The sequence below is a fragment of the Pithys albifrons genome, chromosome 1 (genome assembly GCF_047495875.1).
Source record: "Pithys albifrons albifrons isolate INPA30051 chromosome 1, PitAlb_v1, whole genome shotgun sequence".
NCBI classification, from domain to species: domain Eukaryota; kingdom Metazoa; phylum Chordata; class Aves; order Passeriformes; family Thamnophilidae; genus Pithys; species Pithys albifrons.
Genome location: NC_092458.1, coordinates 14607630 through 14632776, shown reverse-complemented (window position 1 = coordinate 14632776; position 25147 = coordinate 14607630). Strand labels below are relative to the sequence as shown.

General features: G+C 35.5%; 1 protein-coding gene across 3 annotated transcripts in view; it reads right to left on the bottom strand.

Annotated features, from left to right (window-relative positions):
- Nucleotides 1–25147, bottom strand: part of NLGN4X (neuroligin 4 X-linked) — a 176996-nt gene that overhangs the window by 95595 nt on the left and 56254 nt on the right. The window lies entirely within an intron of this gene.

Genomic DNA, 25147 nt, shown 5'->3' with positions numbered 1-25147 from the left:
TTCAGAATGGACACAGTAATAAAAGGAATATACAAAGATCTTTCCTGAAAGTAGCAATGGCAATAGAAGCACAAAGTAAATCACCCCAACATCTGCAAAGAAGACAGGCTGAACTGATTCAGAGCTGCAGTGGCATCATAAAAATGCATCAAATTGCAACAGAAATAAAATTTTTAAAAAAGCTGTGAGCCTGCACTGCTTCCCACATGCAACTGGCAATATAAATCAAAAGTAATTCAACCCTGTGGATTTAGCTACAGTTATAAAATTGAAATAAATTATTTGTACCCTTCAGACCTGTGAAACATTTTTAAAAACAGCATGATTTTTTTTTAAATTTTCATCAGAAATCTATGATAAAATTAGAGAGAGAAACTGTACCTAGATGTACATAGAAAAAAACTAGCTTGTTTTAAGGATTGAGCCTGTATTGCCTATAATTGGAGAGACTATTATTATAAGTAACAAAAAGGATGAGAGTAAGAGTAAGAATAAGCCATGAGCATTCACAGACTCGCAAGAGGGATTGTTTATTAACTACTAGACAATGAATGACAGCCCATTTCTGGAAATGGGCAGAGGGACAGGAGAGAATGCTGATGTTTCTTTATACCTCCAATGTATCACGACGCTTACATCATGCTGCGTTGGGTTACATCATGTTACGACTAGTGATGTAACCCGTCGCAATGCAATGCACACATCGCATTCAGTCAGTACTTTTTCAGCTTGCCTACATGATCACTGTGGCCAAGAGAGGTCTGGTTGTGTTAATTAAAATGACTGTATTTCTATTCTTGTTCATGAATAGAAATTATCTTGGTTTAAGAAAAAGCAGGAACTAAAACAGAACTAAAATATATCCTAAATATATAAAGGAAACATATAGAACATGCAGATTGGCTTGTTCTGTTGATGATATGAAAAGCCACTCACCAAATATATTATATAGTAAACTTAGGAGCAAGTAAATCAGGGGAGAAATGCCAGATGAATCACTCTCACTATAAGCATGTTTCCTCTTTTAAGATAAAATACATTTATCTGTTCAGTCAGTTTCTTTGTTTCTTTTTTTTCTTTTTTTCTTTTTTTTTCCCCATGCAACATGTTAAATAGAACTTGCAGTTTATGGGTAAGCTTTTCCTGTATGTCATGGATGTAGTGCTCTTGCACTACCAAACCAGGTTTCAGCTCTAGGTGAAGAAACTATTTCCATCCAACAGCAGCTGCTGAAGGTATCAAAACAGTGTCATCCCCAGTGTCTCCAATGCACATACTGGAATCTGTAGCAGCTAAACTGTGGTTGATGGCAGAGTTGGTGGCCAGCAGAGCATCCAGATAGCTGGGACAACAACATCAACTGGAATTAGAGCCAAATATTGCCCACCAACTGTAATCATTTGCCTAATTGCTTAAGTCTAAAACCAAACAAGCCTAATCTTTGTCTCACCTTATTCCTTTTTTTTTTCTTTTTTTCCTTAATCTAGCCTTAATGCCAGTCCCTAGTGCTTGAGCAGAAGTGTCAGGATTTAGCTATGGGCAATTTTTACAAACATCTTCAATCTGAAATTATGACAGATATTTGAACGCACAGTTGTAGCTTTTCCTTGTCATAGTCTACAGAAAGTGTGTTATTTCCCACATTGTTTATTCACACTACCCCTTGGGAAGCACTCTTTTTTCTAAATGCTTAAACATAGGAAAGATGAACAGTATATTCAGAAAAACACTAACTTTTTTATTAATCCCATATGCCTTAATATTCATGTTGAGATGGAGAAATAGCCAACAGTGTAGGATGCAAAAAACCAAGGAGACTGATGTCACATGCCAATATGATCTTGCTTTTTCTGCTGTTAAATTATGTTAAATCTACTGAACACTGAATTTTCACTTTTTTTTTTATGTTTGGTTAATGTTTCTTCCATTCTGCCTATCTTTGCAAAAGCTCTATACAGAGGAAATAGAGTCCTGCAGATTTTCCTCTCTGCTCTCCATCTTGCAGAACCTTGCTCATAACTTGCTTAAACACACATGTACACAAAACAGACAATATCACTTTCAGTTGAAGAACTGATTGTAAATGGAATATTTTTTAAGGCTAGTCTTCCATTTAGATGTGAATATGCATCCTCTTTCACTGGCACTTATAGTCATGAAAGCATTTACCACTTCTTGACTAAATCCCACCCTTTCTGTCATCTGCTTATTACTGTCTTCTTGCTAGAAGCTAATTCAACTGCACATGTGATTTCTCCAGAGCTCCTCTCAGACAAAAATGTGTCAAGTTAACAAAGAAGGACTCTTTAAACTGATTAAGCTCAAACACTCTGACTGAAATAGGTTAGGAGACAATCATCTGACTAGCTTCACAAGCAAAGGCAGCAATTGCTTTCTTGGAGGGTGACAAGCAGTGACTTTCTTTGCTGGCACAGCTGCAAAATAAAAAGGATGTATCCACTTATCTAAAATACTTAAGCAGGTGAGAAGTGATTGGCAGAGAATGAAGAATTAAGAGTTTACTGGAGAAAGATAAACACTAATTCAAACTCAGAATGAAGTTGGAAAGCAGAGTGGTATTATGTCATCAGGAAGCAGGAGCCACAATAGATAAAAGAGCAGATGCCAATGACAGATCTCAAGACACTCAAAACAACTTTTTCTCAAAAATATGTGACTCCAAATTGCAAAAGAAATATTTAATCTCATTTCTTTTCATAGTCTTCATAGACCTTCACCTCCAATGGCAAGTCAAATCAAATCCCCTTACAGCAAAATAAAATTAATGAAGTGCTTGGAATCAGAACAAAATAGAGTCAAAGTGACTAACTTTGATTGACAGAAGAAAGAGAAACACGTTTCTGGAATGGAATCTTCATTGTAGTACTTCAGAGAAGTCTATATATGTATCAGACATATAATTCTGAAATCAGGTCAATTTGGAGTCAGTTTTACTGAAAGTGGAATAACAATAAAGGATTACATCTTAAATTACACTGTAAATACAGCGGTGCAGGCAGAGTAATTGAATTAATATGCGTAGGCTTACATGGAGAATACAATCTTTAGATGCTGTGTTAAAATAGCTAAATCTCTGAAGGAATAAGGGAAGAAAAAGGGGAGTGAGCTTGAAGATTGTCCCTAAGGCACTATACCTTCCAAGACTCCTTCTGGGACAATGCTAATTATGAATTAGCTTTCACTCAAGGTTTTGCCCAAAGGCAAAATTTAGCTATAAATAAATATTCATATCATTGCATCCAGCAAAGACTCATTCTTGTCTAATTCAAGAATGTTTCTAAGCAAATCATAATCTGGTCAGAACACACAGAAACATTAAGTAAACTGAAAAATGCTTCCTTTGTAAATTATGTAAAGACTTTAAAGGAAGAGTTTAGATTTATGGATGAACTTGCTTCACGGCTTATGCTAAAATATCTGCATTTCCTTATAATCAGTAAGACAATTTATTCTGGAATTTTCTACCACCTTAGCGAAAAGTAAGTTCTTCCTGCACCCAAGCAGCAAAGATTCATGACATGACAAGCTAGGTTAAAATAATCAGGCTTCTGCTATTAAGGAATAAGCAGAATGTAGCAGAATGGAAACTTAAGCAGTTTGTCACACACAGAAGAAGTCACTGACAAAATGATGCACCCTGGGATTAAAAAAAAATCTGAGTAGTTTTATATAGTTATATATATATATATATATAATATTTTTGTTACTGATACCTAGATTCACAGATATATGTTTATAGTCACATTCACATATTTGCAACCTAACCACAAAGCCAAATTTAACTAAAATTGAAGATGAAGTACCTCAATAGTTGAGCAGAGCCATGTGGAATGTAATGACACCTTTAAAAGTTCCAGTCTCACAGAGTTTTGTCCCCATCACACATGTTTTTTTGTGTAACACAGTTTACTATCTTGAATGCTGTATACTCTTTTCACTACAATTTACCCCAAATCATTACATTGTCACTATTTCCACTGCTGAAACACTGAAATCCTAATCCCTTTTTAAAAACATGACAATCTTTCTGCTTATTGCACTTGTAGAAATGCGTCTTCATATGGGAAGCAAAAAGAACTTTTGATTTTAGCATAAGGGCATATTACATACATTCACATTATGAAACAACATGTCTGTTTCCACATAAAATACAATTATTATTTTGTGTAGATGGAGTGAGATGATGACTATTCGTTGTCTCCATCTGCTGAAATAAGACAGTATTGGGGAAAAAGCCTCCAGCAGCTTAGGAAAAATGAACTAGAAAAGGACAAATTTAGTACACTAAAATCTTGCCTCATCAACCCTCATTAAATTTAGTATCTTCTCTTTCCTGAAATGTGTTCTATTGTATGTGTACATAACCATGTGCTTGTGGATCCTAAAAGTTATAAAATGGTCAACAGGTAGCAGAGAGGCAAACAGGTTATTGAATCCTTTCTTTACCCTCAGTAAAATAAAACATAATGTGAGCTTTGCTGCAAGACCTGTTTGGATGACTGTCATATTTATTCTAAACATACTGCTGGATTGACAAACCATAAGTATGTATACAGGGTTTGATTGTTCAATTGCTTATTCATATGCTCCAAAGGTAAACCTGGAAATGATACAAAGGAAAGCATGAGTTTAATGTGTACTAACTTATTGCTTCTGGTAGTCCATCCAAAGAAATGGGATACCTATATGTAAACAGAAATTATTTTCTAAGGACTGAATTCTGAAGAAGCTCCTTTAATAATAGAACAAGGTCCCAATTCCATGACAAGCTCATATAAGAAAGCCTTCACAGTCCCAGCGTTAAAGTACCTTTCCAAAGTTGTCATACATGACTGGAAGAGAATGTGTAGAAAGCAGACACTGTGTCAGACTAACAAGAGTTTAATTAACAGTTCAGGAAATAAAAAAAAATGAACCATGTCTCCATGAAACCTCCAGTAAGACCTTTGTTATTCCTTGATGTTGTGCACAAAGGTAAAAAATGCTTGTTCTTCACTACCTTCTATTTTTCCCTAGTTGTCACAGACCACAACACAATGCATAAGCTTAGATCTGGTTCTCTTGGGAATGCATTCTGGAAACAGTGTGATGGCTATGACCCAAAAGTTGCTGTCAAGTCTACTTTTGATAGTCCTGGGCAACTTAATCAAAGTAGTAGCACACACAATTGAATAACCAGGCTACATCTGGTATCGTATAAAGTAGTTTCATTGCCTGGAGGGCAGGAATTGAGCAGGAAACCACAGAATCAGAATATGCCAAGCTGGAAGGGACCCACAAGGATCTTTGAGTCCAACTCCGATCCCTGCACAGAACCATCTCCAAGAGTCACACTGTGTGCCTGAGAGTATTGTTCAAATGCTTCTTGCACTCTGTCAGGCTTGGTGCTGTGACACTGCCCTGGGAAGCCTCTTCCAGTGTCCAACCAACCACCCTCTGGGTGAAGAACCTTTTTCTAATATCCAACCTAAACCCTCCCTGACACAACTTTCATGCCATTCCCTCGGGTCCTGTCACTGGTCACCACAGACAAGACATCAGTGTCTGCCCCTCTTACATTCACAAGGAAGTCGTAACTGCAATGAGGTCTCCCCTTAGTCTCCTCTTTTCCAGGCTGAACAGACCAAGTGACCTTAGCCACTCCTCACATGGCTTCCCCCTCAAGAACCTTCACCATCTTTGCTGCCCTCCTCGGACACTCTCTAATGGCTTAATATTCTTCTTATATTGTGCCCAAAACTGCAGACAATATTCAAGCCGACGCCACCCTAGTGCAGAGCAGAGCAGGACAATCCCCTCCCTCAACCAGCTGGTGATGCTTTGCCTGATGTTCCCCCAGGACACAGTTGGCACTCTTGACTGCAGACTCATGTTCAACTTGCCATCGATCAGAACCCTCAGTCCCTTTCCATGGCACTACTTTCCAACATCTCTTTCCCCAGTCTGTACAAAGATCCAGGACTGTCCCATGGCAGAATTTTCCATTTTTGGACTTCATATGGCTGAGGATTGCCCATTCTCTCATCTGTCAAGACCTCTCCACAGGGCCTCTGTGCCTTTGAGGGAGTCAACAACTCCTCCCAGTTTTGTGTCATCTGCAAACTTACTTAGTATCTCTTCCAGTCCTGTGTCCAGGTCACTTATGAAGATGTTGAAGAGCACAGCACCCAAAATGGAACCCTGTGGAACCCCTCTAGTGACAGGTCACCAGTCTGATGTTATCCCTTTCACTCTTGCACTCTGTGCTTGACCCATGAGCCAGTTGCTCACCCACCACGTGTTTATCCAGGTGTGTGCTGGACAGTTTGTCTAGAAGGATCCTGTGAGAGACACTACTGAAAGCTTTACTGCAATCCAAAAAGATTACATCAACTGGCTTCCCTCAATCATCTATGTGGGTTACCTACCAAAAACACTAAAGGAACAAGAAAGGGAATCATTTGAGCAAACTTCAGAGAAGTAGTCCTAGGGAATGTTTTCATAATTTATACTATATTCAAAGGCATTATGAAGAGTCAGAGCAACAAAAGTCAGAAAACAAAGCATGAGGGAATAAAGCACTCATTCAAATCAACTGGAAACCTGTAAAATAATAATTTCATGGGAAGAAACATGACAACTAGGGACAGCTCCAAGTCCAGGCTCCAGATTTCACATCCCTATGTCATAGGTTTTTTTCTACACAGGTCAGTGACTCATTCTTTTGAAAGCAGTTTAACTCCTAATTGAACTCAAAGTGAGATTTCTTCTATCTTTGCATTTACTACATGTTAAACTACTAACAATAGCCTGAAATCAATGGAATTATTCACAGATGTAAACACTTACTGTGCAACACTGGAAATATAAAAAAGAACTAAGCCTAACCTTGTTAGGCCCCTAAAAATAAAGTTAAAAAAAAAAAGAGCCTTGGCAGGCACCAGAAAGAATAAGCCCTTCAAGGGAGAAATTTATACTACAAGTGACAGGCAGGATTTATGAGCCCTCACTAAGTAGTTTAGTTCTAAAACTTGTATCTACAATTCTCTTGTAAACAGTTTTGTCTGTCCAGCCAGTTACTTAAAAGAAAAGCAACCAAGCCTACGTATTACATACCAAGTGGTACAGCACTTGACTAGATAGAAAACCAAAAAAACAACCCTCATAATACTAAAATGCAAATTAGCTTTCAGAAGACTAACATTCTTGTAGAACACAGCTTGCATTAATAAATATATAATCTAGGCAACACACAAGTTTCCAATAAGGGGAAAGATGAAACGGCTTCTATGGGTCCCTAAGAGGTTCTCTGCAATGAAGAAGTAGCAGCATGCAGAGATCCCTGAGCTAGAACCAAATGGGCTTATTGGTGACTAGAGGCAGAAAAACTATCACATTCTTCCTACTTGAGCTAATTAGGTCTGATGAGTGGAAAGAACATGTAGTTTGGGTACAGTCTCTTTAAACAAAATGAAGAAATTTAAATACTCCAATTAAAAAATAGATCCTTTTCGTTATAACGGCATCTTCTTTTAGCATTTACAAGTAATCGACTATCAGAGCAACTGTTACTCAGGGTATAAAAAAACCCAAAAAACAAACCTTCAGCAGAAGGAATTCTTTTTATTACAGCTTTAAAAATGTACTCAATTTTTTACAATTTTAATGAAACAATTCAGGCTTTCTGTGTCAGGTACAAGTGAGGCAAATGTAGCATTAGTTTAAAATACCTGCATACAGAGTAATCTGTATCTTATGACTCTCAAATTCTGTCAAAGTAATTATTATTACTTACAAGAAATTGAGATATCCTGTGGTTTATTTATTTAAATATTATTTTAATTATTCTTTCTAACTATAATGAACAAGAAAAATCCAAATTACAGCAGATTTTTTTCTCTTTACTTTGCAAAACAAGCCACATTGTTACAAAAATTTAGTCCTAGAGAAATGCAGTTCAGAGGCCTAATTTTGTACTACAATTTAGAACTCCAAATGAAAATTGACAAACTCTAATTTAGGTAGCCTTTTACTAGAAATCTCTTCAAAGATAAATACATATATATACACACAAATAGATAAAAATTATAAAATATATCCAAAAATGTAATATATATATAGTTTTAGAAAACTCAGCTAAAGTAGTCAAAAATGACTGAAAATGTCCCACCAAAATATGTTAAAGAATTTGGATCCATCTCATCTGTACCATTCTGTTCTTATTGCTCAGAGTAAATATCCCCATTATTTATCTATCTGTATTATTTTCAGACAGTTTCAGAGCAGTGAAGCCCCAAATGCCATGCTGCTCTTTTGGTATTTCTCAGTAACAGTCATCCTGCCCTCACAATCTCTTACTGTAATTAGAACCTCCCTCGCCACTGGCACTGAGCTGTGCTTAGGAAATCCACCTGCAAGGAGGTCTGTGGTTAAAGGTCACACATGGGATGCACGTCCACTGGCTCCTGCTCTGAGCTACACACCCACACCCACAGTGATCATGTCTGCTGTCATGAGGCTTTCCAACACAGCTGACTCATGTGCAGGCTTCATGCAGGGTCTCACATTTCTAATGTTGAGGAGTCTGAGGAAATCTCAGACTTCTGATATATATTCTTGGGTAAGAAAGGGAAGTCAAATTGTACAGCCAGATAGAAAGACACAATTAAACTGCAGGGAAAGTTGCCATATAGGCACAAAGGACACACCTTCAATATATGCTGTCCTAAAACCAGTGTCCTTCTTCATCCAACTTTCACTAGCATTCCTTTCTGTGGAAATACCTTCAACATTCAAGTTGAATATTTATACAAAGTTACCATCTTCATAAGCCTTGAAGGAAGCTGGTATCCCCACAATGGTTTTGTTTGTTATGTTTATTTTCATACTGACTACTTGCGACGAAAAGAACTATGTCTGGAAATGCAACATAGCTAAACCAAATTTTCCAAAGCATCTGACAAATACTTAAATCATTGGAACTATTGTTGTGTTCATTTTGGTCACGAAAAACAAAATAATAAGAAAACACTAGTTGTGTCACACCTTTGTATCAAAATAGGTAATAGTAAATAAACTTCACTTCAACATTTAACAAGGATTTATCCTTAGATCACAGTAAAAGTCTCATACAGAAAGTCAAGAAGTATTTTCTTATTCTAATTTCATCATTAAAAGAGTTTACTCTTCTGCTTTAATTATGGCTGTCAAAGAGAAAACAAGAGTCCTTTCAGTTCTGTTCTGTATTTAATGTTGTTAGTCATGTGATAGTTTTGTTCTCACATTGCAGTCAAAGAGTAATTTAGTTACCATGAGAGTTCTGCTGCTCTCAGTTAACAGCGTAACCTATACTGCCTTGTATTACATGCATATTGACATTTCCTGGTGTTCTTTTACACTAGAGTACATATGTTATTCTTTACAAATAACAACTCTTTCATCAAGCAACTAATATTGCCTCTGAGAAAAGCAAGGATCGAGTCAGGAACTCTACCTTCCCTACAGCAGCAATTGGCAGCCCAACAAGCGTGACCATATTAACTAGTCCAGCCCAGCTGGTGTGTAAGTCAGGACTATCCAAAATGAAAACTTCTCTTGCTGCCTTGACTTGTCACACACAACATGGAAAGATCTGGAAACACTGTGAAAGGCAAGGAGTCAGAGAGATTGCATAGGAGACCAACTATACAAATGTCTATAAAACAGGGTGGATTTTTTTTTTTGTACTCAAATGACTATTAGTATTACTATGCAGGAGCTCTCATAATACTAAATACCTGAGAGGGCAGAAAATGGAAGGTAGAACAGACATTTCTCTGTTCTTAGTGATTTCATCTTTTAATATAAACAAATTAAGATATGGGGAATCCACAGAACCAAGTTAAAAGCTAGTTTTAAATTATTAAAAACTTTTCATTATTTTCATTTATGTTTTTATTTTTATACACAGTGATCACAGCACTAACCATTTGTGGTTCACAAAAGAGCTGTTGGAAGCAAAGAAATTATACTATTCATACAACCTAACTTCCTCCTTTTGGAGATGCATTTGTTAGTGAGTTTGGAGGAGGTGATGCTTCAGTATTAACCACCTTCCCTCCCAGGCTTTAACCTATGTTACTCTACAAAGCAGATCCCTGAAGAGGCCAAATCTTCTCTCTTAAAGTCCAGGCAGTATGCTTGCTCTATTCCCTCCTTGTTGCCCTGAGGATCTTGAACTCCACCATTTCATGGTCACTGCAGCCAATGCTGCCCTCGTGCTTCACATTCCCCACCAGCACATCCTTGACGGTGAAAACAAGTAAGAGCATAGCATCTCTCCTCATTAGATCCTCTATCACTTGGAGAAGGAAGTCATCAGGATCACATTTCCAGGAACTTCCAGGATTGACTGTGCTTTGCTGTGCTGTCACTCCAACTGATACTGGGGTAGTTGAAGTCCACAGTGGGGACCAGGGCTTTTGAATGTGAAGTTGCTCTTCTGTGTCTGTAAAGAGGCTCCTCTGCTTGATCTTCCTGCTGGCTGGAATGTAGCAGAGCCCCACTATAATGTCACCTGTCCCTGTAATCCCTTTAATACTGACCCATAAGCCCTTGCTCACCTTCTGTTCCTTTCCCAGGCATGTGCTCCATACACTTCAAGTGCATGAAATATTTGTACTAGGTTGGAGTAAAGCACAAAACTTGAACAATAAAAATTGACAGGAAAGAAAGAAAGTCTTACATATTTAGTATTAACATTAAGAAAAACCCCTAAAACCAAAAACAAAGCAACCCAAGATTTCATAAGAAATCCAGTGAGAACTGAGTACAGTGAAGTTTACTTGCATTCCAAGAAAGGTGTCAAGAAAGAGATTCAATCTTAAAAGTGTCAAAATAGAAAAAAAAATGGACTTGAGAAAGTGTTTGACAGTGTCAAAGGAAGTGTAAAATAAAGATAACATGCATTTTAAGTTCTAAAAAAAAAATCTAAAGCAACATAAAGTATCTACTATTATATTTTATATTATGAAACCCTGTGAGCCCAATGTCTTGCATCACACTAATGTACACCACAGATGAATACTTTGCTGATATGAGTAATAACCTTTCACTTCCATTAGGATTTTGTTACAAGACTGAACTGCCCTCAGTGATAAGAAAAATAAGGGAAGGGGAAGGGGAGGGGACTGGGGTAAAGGAGGGGAGGAGGGGAAGGGAACGGAGGGGAGGAAGGGGGAGGGGGTGAAGGGAATGGGAGGGGAAGGGAATGGGAGGGGAAGGGAAGGGGATGGGAGGGGAAGGGAAGGGGATGGGAGGGGAAGGGAAGGGGATGGGAGGGGATGGGGAGGGGACAGGAAGGGACGGGATGGGAAGGGAAGGGAAGGATAAGAATTAGGATGCTTGAAGTATTTGAAGTAATCTTACTTCAAAATCACAGCCCTTGGTTCTTATACCTTTTCTACTACACTAAAGATTCTTTGTGTTTGCTATTTTCTCCCCGTGAATGCACTTAGGCACTGTATTCAAGTAACCTCTTTTTGGTAAGCTAAACCACTTGAGTCCTTTAAATCTTTTGCTGTGAGGCATTGTCTCTGGCTCATATGTAGCCCTTCTCTACATTCTTTGGTCTTACTTAATTTTTAAAAATGTGAGCTTTATCACTGTCCTAAAACATACAAAGACTGAAAATAAAAACTGAAACAATTGTTTTTGTATTTCATGTTAATACTTCAATAATATTCGACAGAAAAAGAAGAAAATGCTTTAAAAATGCAACAGATTACAAGTATATAAAATTGGGACATAAATCTGCCAAGTCATGTGGCTACTAAAACAGTAATTATTGCAGTATACTAATTATTGGCAATGCCCATGCTTAAAAAAAGGACTTTTTACCTGCAGTTTATTCTGCTAATTTTGAAGCTAGATTTAGACCCATAATTATCAAAAATAAGAGATCAATACGAACATTATATGCTCTGTCACTATTTAAGCAGAAAATAATTGGGGAAGGGAGAAGCAAAATGAAAAATATTATATATATTTGTATATATTTACACATATATATAAATACAGCAAATTAAAGAGTTCATTTAAAGAAGGACAGAATAAATTAAATTACAGAAAAGTCTTCATAAAAGCCAGCTAAACTGCCATACAACTTGAATGCTGCTCTGCAGGCTTTGAGGATGTAAGTCTGCTAATTTAAAAGCTTTAAACCTATTTATTTCTTATGAATGTGCTATGCTGACACCTCTAAAAAGCTAATAATATTCTATTTATCTACAGGATGGGTAGAGCAAAAGAACCTAAGTGTAACTGTACTGAGCCAGATCAAGAAGAGGAATTTCTTTCTTATAATGAAGATACTTAAACAGTAAAATGACACTTGCATTTTATTTCTAACCATTTCTAGTTACTTACGTGCCTTTGAAGAAACAGAGGTGAAAGAAAGAAACAAATAATTACAAAGTTGATTTATGTTAACTAAGAAAGGTATCTGTTTTACATAGGCCTAAGTGTGTTCTTTAGCAAAATCTCAAGTGCACAGGCTGATACTGAAACCTCCAGCTAACGGAGTGCTGTAACAGTGCAATAGGTAAGTAGGCAATTAGAAGTGATAATTATAAGCTTTTTTTTTTTCAAACAGGAACATTCATCTGAACTGTTAAACAGTAAAGAAAAGGATGAAAGGTGGCTATTGATTTGCAACAAATAGACAGGCAGCCACCATGTGCACGAAAGTCCAACGAAAATGTTTTCAAATGGTCCAATCAGAAATATTGGAAAAGAAGCTAATGAATTCAGGAAAAAAGATCCACAAGATAGAAAATATGTAAGGCAAAGCTTTTTAAAACTCCAGGAGCTACTGATGTCTCTTATAACAAAGTTCATACAAAGAAACAATGAAGATTCTGTGGAATACTACAATAGGAGAAGAATTAGAATGAAAAATTCAAAAGAGAATATATAAGATGTCTAAAATGGCAGAACAAAAGAAGTTTTTAATTACCTTGGCAATAAATGGTCGTTAACAACTTCAAAGTTGGTAAGTTCAAATGCAAATGGAAAAGAGTTCCTTAAATCTATTCTTTACTGTGAGGGTGGCAGAACATTGGAACAGGCTGCCCAGAGAGGTTGTGGAATATCTCCTGTTCTGGAGATATGGAAAACCCACCTGGACGTAATCCTGTGCAACCTGTTCCAGGTGAGTCTGCTTTAGCAGGGGGGTTGGACTACAAGATTTTCAGAGGTCCTTTCCAATTCCAAACATTCTGTGATTCTATGAACTACTTAGATTTCATGAATCAAAATAATTATGATCTTCTCGGAGACAGAAATCTCTAATCAGCCCTTAAAAGGGATCAGTTTACACCTTTCATGAAAACATTTAATCTCAGATTACCTAAAAAGGCATTAGGTAAAACGAAATTTGGCAAATAAATCATGCAAAAGCTTATTTTAACTGGTTTCGAAACAAATACATTTAGCCTAAGACAAAAAGCTGCCTGGAACACATTTTCACTGATTACAATATCTAAACTTTCGAAGTATGATGCAAATTTTTTACAAGTCAGTGTTGTCCTCTCATACAGTGTGCTTCAAAACTAATCACTGTCAACGTAAAACCTTAAGAAGACATCTCATAATCATAGCATAGATTATGACTTCTCTAGATAAAACAAATACACTTATAGCTAAAGAAAGGACTGCTTTTGGCCTACATTAAAAGATGAAATAAAACCTATCAAATATGTCTATTCAGATCTGAGAATATAAGTCCAAAAAGGAGAAAATAAAAAGCTAAGAGTTGATGCAAAAAAGTGCCTTATTTGCAGAGAAAACAGCAGATAGACACAATAAAGGGAGCATAGCCAAGAAATAGTGAAGATGCTGAACTACTTAGAAAAAAAAAAGTAGGAAAGGTCATAATGAAATGTTTGTGTCCTATCACAGCTGTTTTTATCCATTTGTCCTTTGCTATCTGTACTGATTTTTTCTGGAAAAATGTAGGTTTTGTTTACCAGCTTAGATCTACTTTGCCACAGCCCAGTCTCACCAGAGAGGATTAATGATGCTCTCTGTGTACTTTTTGTTCTGGTAGGAATTCAGGCCAGGCTTCCCAGTGATGGTGAAAATTGCTTTTTTAGCAGTCACTGCTGCTTCTTCCTTCATCAGCCTTGTCTAGAATATCTGTCCTGCTCAGTGAGGTCCAAACTAGAGAAACGTATTGTCATGGCCATTTGCTAACTGTTTTGCCACTTTACTAGAGCTTTGGACTGTTCCCCACAGCAGCTTTCTCCATCATTAATCCCAAGTATTTAACTTGGGCACACTGAGTGACTTGGCTGCTATCAGATACTCCTTTAATGGGTGTTCTGACAGCAGACTGCACAAGATTCAATTCACTGTCTGCTGGACTTAAAACAAATACAGTGGTTACATATCTAACAGAGATTACAACTCCCCCCTAAAATCCTAAGCACTGCTGCACTCAGAAGTTTTCTTTTAGGTGGAGAATTGGGAAGTCTAACAGCATCCTTAAAATACTTTCCTCCAAACTGAAGCACTGACAGGTCTCTTCAGAGAATAAAGGAACACTTCATTTTTCTCTACTCATAAGTCAGTAACTTTATCTATGAAATGCAACTTTTCAGCAAAAATGTACAGTTTGTCCTCATCTCTCTTACCTTAAAGCTTATCCATACTACCCTATTGTGTAGTAGGGAGTATTTAAGTGTAATGCAAAGTATCAGTGCATATAGCTAATTTTGCAGGAAATATCAATCAAATATGAAAGGAATTTTCAAAGGAACTATCAGAGAAATAGGTTAGTGTTTTTTAATTGTTCATGAAAATTTCCTGAGAGTGCACAGACTTTCTGGGCTACAGGCAAGCCAACCTATTTTTGGAAAACAATACATAAGGCTTTTAAACTATTTCTTCATAAATTTCAGGAAGTATCACGGGCTATGTGTGAGTGGCATTAAGACTGCAGGAGTATGTCACACTTCGTGTTGCTGAAAAAACAGTGTTACTAAATGTTAATAATTTTCACAAAGAATATAGAAAGTCTCAAATACAATCTATCCATAGTTTCCAGACGACCAAAATCATACTATTGATTGAAAAATATCCTAGAAAATCTTGTCATTCAACTGATCAGTATGTCATGTGTGGGTGGCAGGAATCACCCTTGTTTTATGGTGATGAACATACAAGGGTACCATCCCTAGCTGTTTCAGACAAAGTTCACATTGTCTTCAGATATGGCTAGAATAAAATGAAAAATTACATATTCATACGTCATCTTGATTACTAGAGCTAACATATGTTTTAATTTTCAGAGTGTGAATCATTACCATTACAACACAATAGATAAACTGGCTGTTCATAGTATGTATACCTTAAATTCACAATAAACCTGGATAAAATGCATTAGCTTAAGCATCCTCCTTTAATGCTTTTTTACATCTAGGTTAAAAGCCAGGGTATTTATAATAAACTGAGAAAGGGCACACTCAACTCATGTAGCTGTCTCTTACACTGCACTAGCCCAACTATGTTTAAAATCTTTTCAGTCTTTCTAAGTTGTGGGGAAGACAGAGAAATGCACCTGCCAGTAGCAAGGTAACACATCCCTTATGGAACTATCTAGACTTTGAAATCAATTCCAGGTTACAGACAAGGTTGCAGCTAACTGATCAGAGGAAGCAAGCTAGGGAACACACAACTAAACACTGTATTAATGTAATGGGAACTGAGCAAACGTGTGATATTTTTAATAAACACCTTTTGGATTATGTAAAAATCCAAAATTTTCAAGTTCTACACAAAGTAAGCACATTGCATGCAAAATAAAATGTCTTTGAAGAATTAAGCTCTAAAAATAAAGTAGTTGGTTGCTCCCTGAAGGACGGTTGAGCAGCCTTAAGAAAATGAAAATAGTCAACATGGGTTAGGGTCTTTGATCTATACGGTCTTAGCTGCTTGAAAAGGACACTAAACAAGTTCTGTGCAAAAAAGAATGCATCTGGCATTCCCGAAGTGCTAGACCCAGTGTAAAAGTCTTTACATTAGGGCCATTCTCAGGAGGGTGTTTATAGGTCATGCAAAGTATTCATTTCAGAATGGTCTGCAAGGGTAATGCCAGCTAGGTGATAGCCAGCTGGCAGATCTGTTAGAGCAAACACTTTTTATTGCACTCAGGAGTAATTCTTTATTAGTAGAGAGATGATAAAGAAAATTAGAGTCAGAAACATTCCAAGCTACTTACTGTATCTGCAAAGAGTATACTCTCCTCTAAAATCCATTTCTGACTTCAAGCTTTCAGTGAACTTTATGACAGAAACCTATTAACTATGCGTCACATATTACTAACAACTTTTACCATTCATCAGTAATTTATCTACTGCATTCTGAGTTTAAATGCACTAATTACACTGGCAGCTTATATGCCTTACCCAATCACCTATTAATCCATCTACTTAGGTTTAGTTCTGGGAATAACATTGAAGGCATAATAACCCTTTGATAATGCAAATAAAGAATACACCATAAAGTATGATTTTTAGAAACCTATCCCATTCTTTAAGTTCACATTACTGCATTTATTTGTATTCAGTTATTTCATAAATCTGTTTTCACTAAAATATTTCCACTGAGAAACTGTCATACTGAGCTGCTCCTTCTGCACAATTTTTGCGTCATTTTCTTTGACTTAACTACACTTTGAGGTAATTGTTAGTGACAAAGCATAGCAATCAATCCATAGGGATGGTTCTACACATCATCACAGTAAACATCTGATTTGATCCAACTCCCAAGGACCAACCCTAGATATCAATTTCAACTTGGCCTATTGCATCTAATCCCTGAAGGCAGAACAAGGTCAATGGTTTAGGTAGATGACAAAAGCATCTCAAATCCTCAAGACTGTAAAAGTAACAGTCTTTTTCAATCAGATAAATGTGCCTGAAAGCAATATATTTTGGAGAGGAAGCCCTCAAGAATTTGTATAATTTGGCACTTTGTATGACTTAACATAGCTTAGCTATACTGTTAATTCCAACATGATGACAGTGAAAACTTTATAAAAGTTGTGAAAATGAAACTTAAGCATGCTTAACATTTTTGTCTTAGTGAAATAAGAGGATGCAAACACATTTGGCAATTTACATGGTTCTGCTGTATAATAGAGAAAATGGAAAGGCAATTGTAATAATAATAAAAAAACCCCTGCCTTTGTCTACATCTGGGTTACAAAATGGAAGAACAGAATCATTTCTTCTTCTTGTATGAATGTTTCTCCTAACTCACCAAAACTGAACTTTGCAATCAATTCTGCCATTAAATGCCTTGTAAGAATTTCAAAGTACTAGGTCAATTACAAACTGGTGCATCATCAGTATGACTGTCATCTAAACCTGTATTATTTTATATTAGAAAATTAGTTTTAACTAAATTTGTCAGTGTGAGACCACGCTTTGCTTGGATGGGATCTATCCCATATATATGTTCATCAGTACACAAAAATAGAATCAACACTGACAACTTTATTAACATTCAGTTTGGAAAGGTGGAATCAGAGCCCTTCGTATCTGTTTAAAGGGCAAAAACCAGCATCTGTTTTCATGTTTTACTACTGCATTCACCAGAATTACTAGCATCGCTCTTAGTGATGCCCAGGGACAGAAAAAATGAGTTTGCTGGTAGCTTGTGCTCCCTCTGCTGTCGGAATCAAGCATGAGGAGCCAGCCAAAGCACAACCACGGGGGCAGTATTACAAAGTCTGAACGATTTTTCGAAATTTCCTAGCCATGCTAAAAATACCACATAAAAACATAATTTGATTCTAATTTATTTGCAAGAAGATGAAATGTATATATTTGGATTGGGTTTTCATTTGCTCTACTGCATATTTAATAAAACAGACAATGTATCCATGATTTCCAGCTATGCTTGTAAACATACCAGTGACTAATTGGATAGTCATTTCAGTCAGCACAAAGTAATTTCTCTCCATTAGATTAAATATGTCACACCCTGTCAATTAAAAATCCATTTAACATCAACCCAGCAATAATAAGCATTTTGAAACAAGGCACTAGAAACTCTATTTGTAACTAAAATTCCCTATATATAGTGTAGGAGTTTGGCTTAGCATCACAAGGAAATTTAGTCTTCACTAAAAGTCTGCCTAGAGCAAGAACTATACAAGAAAAAGTTTCCTTTTATTATAACATTTCTGTAATTGATTTTTAACACATCAGCATCAGATAGCTATAAGCATTAGTTCATTTTCATGGTTTCATAATAATTATTTCTTACTGTTTGTCTCTCTGGGCACCAGGAGCAATGTCCAGATTAAAAATACCCTAAACCCAAAAAATATAAATTCATCCATATTCCCTGAGACAATGATGATATCACAAACACAAATGAAATTTGCTATCATTAACTTTCTTTTTTTCCTTTTCCCCTTTTTTCCTATTCAGATTACAACTAATACATTCAACTAATACTATCACAAAATCTGAGAATATATAACTGATTATATGCCATTCTGAGAATTTTATATAGAATCATAAGCAAGCAGCATTGACGCAAAGGGCAGAAATATAATTTTCCTCTAAAAAGAATGGCATACCAAAGTACTGAGCAAAAAGATATTATGTTCAGGAAAAAAAATTTGTCTTTATTTCATTTGTCCACAATTTTGTCATGAACTCTGAGGAGCAAATGATGAGCATTTGCTTTATTTCAAAATTATGTTAACTTTTTTTGTAAACACCTAAACATTTGTAGAAGAGAACTGTGAATTTCACACATTACCTATAGCTATCACATTAATGTGGGGATGATGATTCTTAGTGTTTTCACAGATACAAACTGATGTATGAGCCTTGCAATTTAGCTGCGCCATTCAGAACATTTCAGTCTTGTCTTAACCTGCAACTAATGTACCAAGTAAGGGGAACTGACCAAATTTAAATGAAAAGATACTTTCAAATAACATTCAAAACTTTCTGATCTATGCAAAAAAAAAATACCTGAAGGAAGACCAATGGGATCATAAAGTCTTAACAGGAAATCAAAGCTAATACAAATGGTATAGCCAAGACACTAGTAAGATCCAACTGTGCAAATTCCACACTACTGACCACTCAGAAGCCTGTCAAGGACCCACTGCACTGCCCTAGGACAGGGTCACTCCCTCCATGGTAGCAAGTGTCACGGGGATTTGTGTTATGCCAAAAAACAAAAAGACATACAGTGAAAAGCAGCACCATACAAAGACATATTTTGCAGGAGTGAAGAGGAAAGCTCCATTTAAAAACAAAACAAAACTAACAAAAAACAGAAACAAGCAAACAAACAACAAGCAAACAAACAAGCAAACACATAGGAAAAATCTAAACCAAAATAAAGAGTTCCCTCAGGAGACAAGTGGGAATCAATGGGCAGAAGGAAGTAAAATCACCTATCTGATCTGTTTCGTGACCCACATGACTAAAGACTTTCTCTCTTGCATCATGGAGACAAATGGCACAGCCTCTGCAATTGAAAAGGTACTGTTCTTTGACTAAAAGGATGATAATATCAATTTGCTTTTGCGGGAAAAAAAATTCATTGCGTTTTAAAGAACATTTCTCCTGATTCTAGCAGGTTTTTCAATATAAGGCAAGGATGAGACTCTAGGAAATGGTGCCAAAAATCCAGGTTGGATTAAACAAAGTTATATTGAATACTGAGTCTTCTTGCTAGGCTTCACTGCATATCAGTTCCTGAAAAGGCCATTTGGGTGCAATCCTGTAAAGTGCCTGTGGAATGGGCAGCTCCTGAAGGGAAGGACAGCATTTTGAAATTAGCAACTAAATCTGCATTTATCTCTAAGGATTTAAGAACTTTATTTCATCTAGATTAGAGTCCTGTTCTTTGGTGTCAGAAGGTATTTGCAACTGTTAAAAGCAAGCATGTAATGTAAGGGCCTGGATTACCCACAGCTTTATCGTGGTAGGCAGAGCATAGCCAGACATATGCCTTCGTCTTTCTCACAGATGCTTCAATATTTCTGGATTAGGAGGAGGGGATATATTGGACCCTAACAATGAAAGAATTGTCTTGAGGCACTCTGACAGAATGGTAAATTTATCTTTCACAATGGAGAACGATTTTCTCTCTGATGCTAAAAAGTATATGTTTATGTTCAGCTGGAATTATATGCAACAATTGCAACATTGATGTTTTGTATTGTAATTGTTACCTACTATCAATCCTTCTCACTCTGGAAAGCAATACACCCATTTTACAAAAAGATATGTCTTACTGTATGCAATTCTTATACATGTTTTTGTAAATTGAAATGCATTTAAATATTTAAATAATACGGAAATTTTAATAATTAATTTTCATTTTTCTGAAGCAGGCAAAGACTGAAAGGGTGGGGATTAAAAATAAACTAGTCATTGACAAAAACAGTGCCAATACTGCAACTGAGAACAAACGTTTGTTATAATCTGGTTTGTTTCACAAAAACAGTATTAGTAATATGAAACTTTTATACATTATCTATTTTAAAAAGTCTAAAATATGTTTTAAAACAGATTTAGAATATTTTTTAAAGTACATAAATTTATTTAATTTGCTTTTAAAATGTTTTCAAAAAACATAAGTAAAAATCTATGGTCCTATATGAATTATAGAAATTATTACTAACTTTAAAAACAACACACAATAAAGATTTTGAGGAAGAATCAAAACTGTTTGTGGAGACAAAAGATGCTGGTTCTTAATTTCTTGAAGTTATATACATAAATCTTTTATTTGATTTCTTAAGTGGCTACTTAAATTTTAAAATGTAGTGAGGAGATAGTAGGACAATTACGATTTTAAGATTACCTGAAAAATGTCACATATGCACCTACTGAAACTTAACACTACATACAGTTTAGAAGAATGTATTTTATAGAAATTTGGGTTTATTTGGAAATGAAAAGTTACTATTATCACCTTCTAATAATTCAATAAAAATAATGTTATACAATATTGTACTTGTTACCATTTTTATGTATGGCCCCTTTTTTCTCATATTAATAAAGAAGTCAATTATTAGCTTACTTTTTTGTCTTTGCCATTAAACAACTGTAATGATGAAACTAATCTTTACATTACCTTTTTCTCTGCTCCAAAGAAAAGGAAAAATATTTAAAATTTTCATCAATTACATTTTTTTGGCATAATTTTGATAAAACTATTTTTCCAAGTTAAGACACTGCCATTCAAGAGCAATGACAAGGACACTTATTTATATATAAAGCAGACATTTGACATTTCATGATATGTAAAAGTGACACCATTTGAGGTTCATCTTCTTGATCAGCTTTGCTCAGATTTTTCATTTTATTATTTCTTAGTCAAATAGACACAGAGTCAAGTTGGAGGTACACTTTCTTCACATCATTGACCAGAGAAGGAACCCTGCTGATCTCTGCTCTTCCTGGTAGTCCACAGTAAAATAAACCACTAATCCTGGACAATAGTTTCTATTTCCCTAATCTAATGAAAAAAAATTATGACCTACTCATTCAACTTTACTAAGTGTCATGGTCTGCCACCTTTTGTTGTCACTTCCGCTGTATTTATTCTGGTGTAAATGAAACAAGAGATCACAGAGGATTTTTACTCAGTGAACCTCTGAAGATGCTAAATACTTCATTAGTTAATCCCCAACAAATAGACACAGGATAAATAGCTCCACACTAGAGCAAAATGTACCCTCTATGCATATGCCAAAATAAGTAAAATATATATGCTTACCATGATAAAGCAAAGACAACAATTTTTATTTTCTGTTTAGATTTGGACAGAGCATGTTTTAAACAAACAAACATAAAAAGATTTGTTCATGCTGTTTATTGTTGCTTTGGGGTTCTTTTTTTTTTAAATTTTGCCTTGTTATTAATACTGTCTTTAAGTTTATCATGAATGAAATACAAATTAAGGGTATTTTATGGGGGCTTTTTGTTATTTTTTTTACCCAGTTATGATAGGAGTTAGCAATCTCCTCCAGAATCCACAGATTCAAATGATAAAGGTCAGGGATTAAGCACAGCCGATTAACAGTCTGTGTCCTCTTCAATCTAACATTTCCACTGTAGATAAACCCATATTCAGGCTGAAGTTATAATAAACAGACTGTCCTCAATATCATTTCCCTAGATGACCTCCTCAAAACTGACATTCAAGTATTCTTGTGGAAAATTACAGTTTATAGGAAGTGAAAAAAGTGAACACTATATACCCACACAAATAATTCTGAAGATCAAGCCAAGTGTTTAGAAAGCAACAGGATAAAATTATAATTTTACTATAAATACGTTATTTGCTTTAGTTGAGTAATTTCTTAGTACTACAGTTTTGACATGTAAAATGAAAAAAGCTTCCTAGATTTTACTGTGACTGCCTGTAGTATGTATCCTTAAAATAACTGCATTGTTATTTATACTTATGATGACAAAATAAAAATCACAGTGAACTACAGTGCTTGCAATCTTTTCCTTCCAAAGGAAAAAAAACCCAAAATTGAAATTCTACATCTACCTTAGATACTCTGAGATATAAGTGTTACTCTAAGGAAAGTGTCATCAAGAAAAAAAACATTTATCAAATGAAAAACCACAAAAGAATAAAAATCTGCCCAGGGAAAATTGCAGAAATTTTGTTAAATAGGTGTATTGACTTCTATCATAAGTAATATATTCACCTAAAATGAAAAAAAAAAGAAAAGCCCCTACTTTTTGCTTTTTAAGAACATTTTAACATGGGAAATTCTGACAGGATTTTGCTGCTATTTGACATTTGAAATCCAGACTCTTATGGGTCCAAAGAAAAGTAATGATTAATACAGATACAGGGCATTTTAATTTCTTTAACTAGAAGCTAGAACTATTTTAAGGAAGTATAGATTTGTAAGTTATCTAATTTCCCCACACTTCTTTAGAAAAAAGCAGCAACATTTCAAACTATTTCATTATAAATAACTAAACTTATCTACCTAGCTAAAGGGACCTTATTCTACTCTTGTCTCCATTAGTTTATACTGGCAGGATTCCAGAGAAGCAACTCTGAAATCAGATTAAAGCATGTGTGCATTTGTTCTTCATTTTTTTATTGAAAGCTCATGATCAAAATCTGGTTCCCTCTGAGCAAACCACACAAGTGATAAGAAAGAATTATGCTATATAGTGACAAAAAACTACAACAAAACAATGCCTCCAAACTGCACTTTATTTTGATTAGTTATTTACTAGAATTGACCTGAAGTAAGGACTGCATATGACTGCAGTTAATTTATTAGAATTGTTCACCTGCTCATTTCACCAAAGTTTTAAAAAATGGGTACATAAAATGATTTAGACTAAGTTCCATAATCAGAAAATTAATTAGCTTTGGATAATTCCAGGCAGCTTTTCTTCTAGACACAAAACAGTTTCAAACCTTTTGTAAATCAATCTGTACTTGAGAAAGAATTGAAAATGTGAATTTAATTCAAAGTCACTCACATTGAGATCTTGCTTCAAAAAGCTAATTTCATGGTCTGTCTCCATAACAACATAGCTTATTTTTGCCAGCTAAGACTCATATAATGAAGCATAACATGTTTAATCAGATTGTATGGACTACAATTTAGGCTATTTATGTTTAGGATGATTTGGAGACACACTAACTTAGGAGATGTGATTTGTAGGTCAGTTCCCCTTAAGCATCTTTCCTCACCAAAAAAGCTACATTGAGTTATATTTAACCAGTGATACAATTAAAACATTGTGTACTCCATTTATTAAGTTTCTTGTTCCACAATGGCACCTGCTAAAAATGCTTGTCATATTGTACAGGAGTATTCTTTCTCTCAGATCCTCACTGACATCAAATTTTACCTGTCATTATTCAGCTACATATTCTTTTATGCATGGCTTTATATTTTGAAGAGGAGATATAAAAGAAAATAGATGCCATTTACATGCTATTTAGTGTAAAAAAAAATATAAAGCCAGGAAGTAAAGTAAACCACACTTTTTGTAGTACTAAATGCAGAAAAATTTCTGCAGCAGATAAAATTAAATTTATCAGTCCTACCTATTTTTAGTCTAACAGCAAATGTCATTTGTTATTACAGCAAGAGTGTTATAGGTTGTTACTCATTCAGCCCACAATATTTTACTATTTTCCATTTGATATCAAACATTCTTTTCCTAGACATTTGTATATATTTTTTATGTCTAATCTGCTGTCTTCCTAAATTAAGGAATGAAACTTCTTATTATTACACTGGAAGAATATATGCATTTCTAAAAACTGGACTCTAAAATAAGACTGAGTTAGCAGAGCTGATATTCCTTCAGTAAAAACAAACAAAATCTTAACCCAGAGTGCTGTTTTAGGGCAAGCTTACCCTAGTGACTAATTAAAAGCTGAAGGATAAAATCCAGAATATAAACAAATTTGGGAAAGAATTATCTATACTATTATCCAAGGAGTGAGAAGCAATGCAATGAGATTGGAAGAGGGAAAGAACTGCATCAAAAAGACCTGCTCCTTCGTCTATGTTCACGTGCACACACACAGACACACACACACACACACATGAACACACACATGCACACACAAATGTGCACACAGAGCTCCCACAAACACAGCTTTTCTTTCACAGCATTTTTCATTTAATCAGCTCGGTAGAATTTACTTTTGCAAAGCTCTGGGTATTCCCAAACCTTACCCCTTCAATTTTAGCTCTCAAGTTTTTGCTTCAGCTGATGAGAACAGGAAAAGAAGGCGGTATGTTTATTGCTGGCAAACAGCTTGGAAATTCTCAGCAAAGAAACCAATCAAGGCAGAAGGATTATAATAATCAAAGTACAAAATTTGCATATTTAGAGTATGGTTGCTGAGAAATAACAATGCCTTGGTTATGCAAATGAAACCCTCAGCTAAAGTTAAGAGATTTGCATATCTGGGAGAAATCTGTCTTGTCATGCACCAGTAACTACATTCTAAGTATCTGAAAGAACTAGCTTTTAGTAGAATATTAAATATAAGAGCCAGTAGTACTTTTTATTTCCTTGTGATATAGAATAGACTTAATTCATTTGGGGCCTGATGAAAA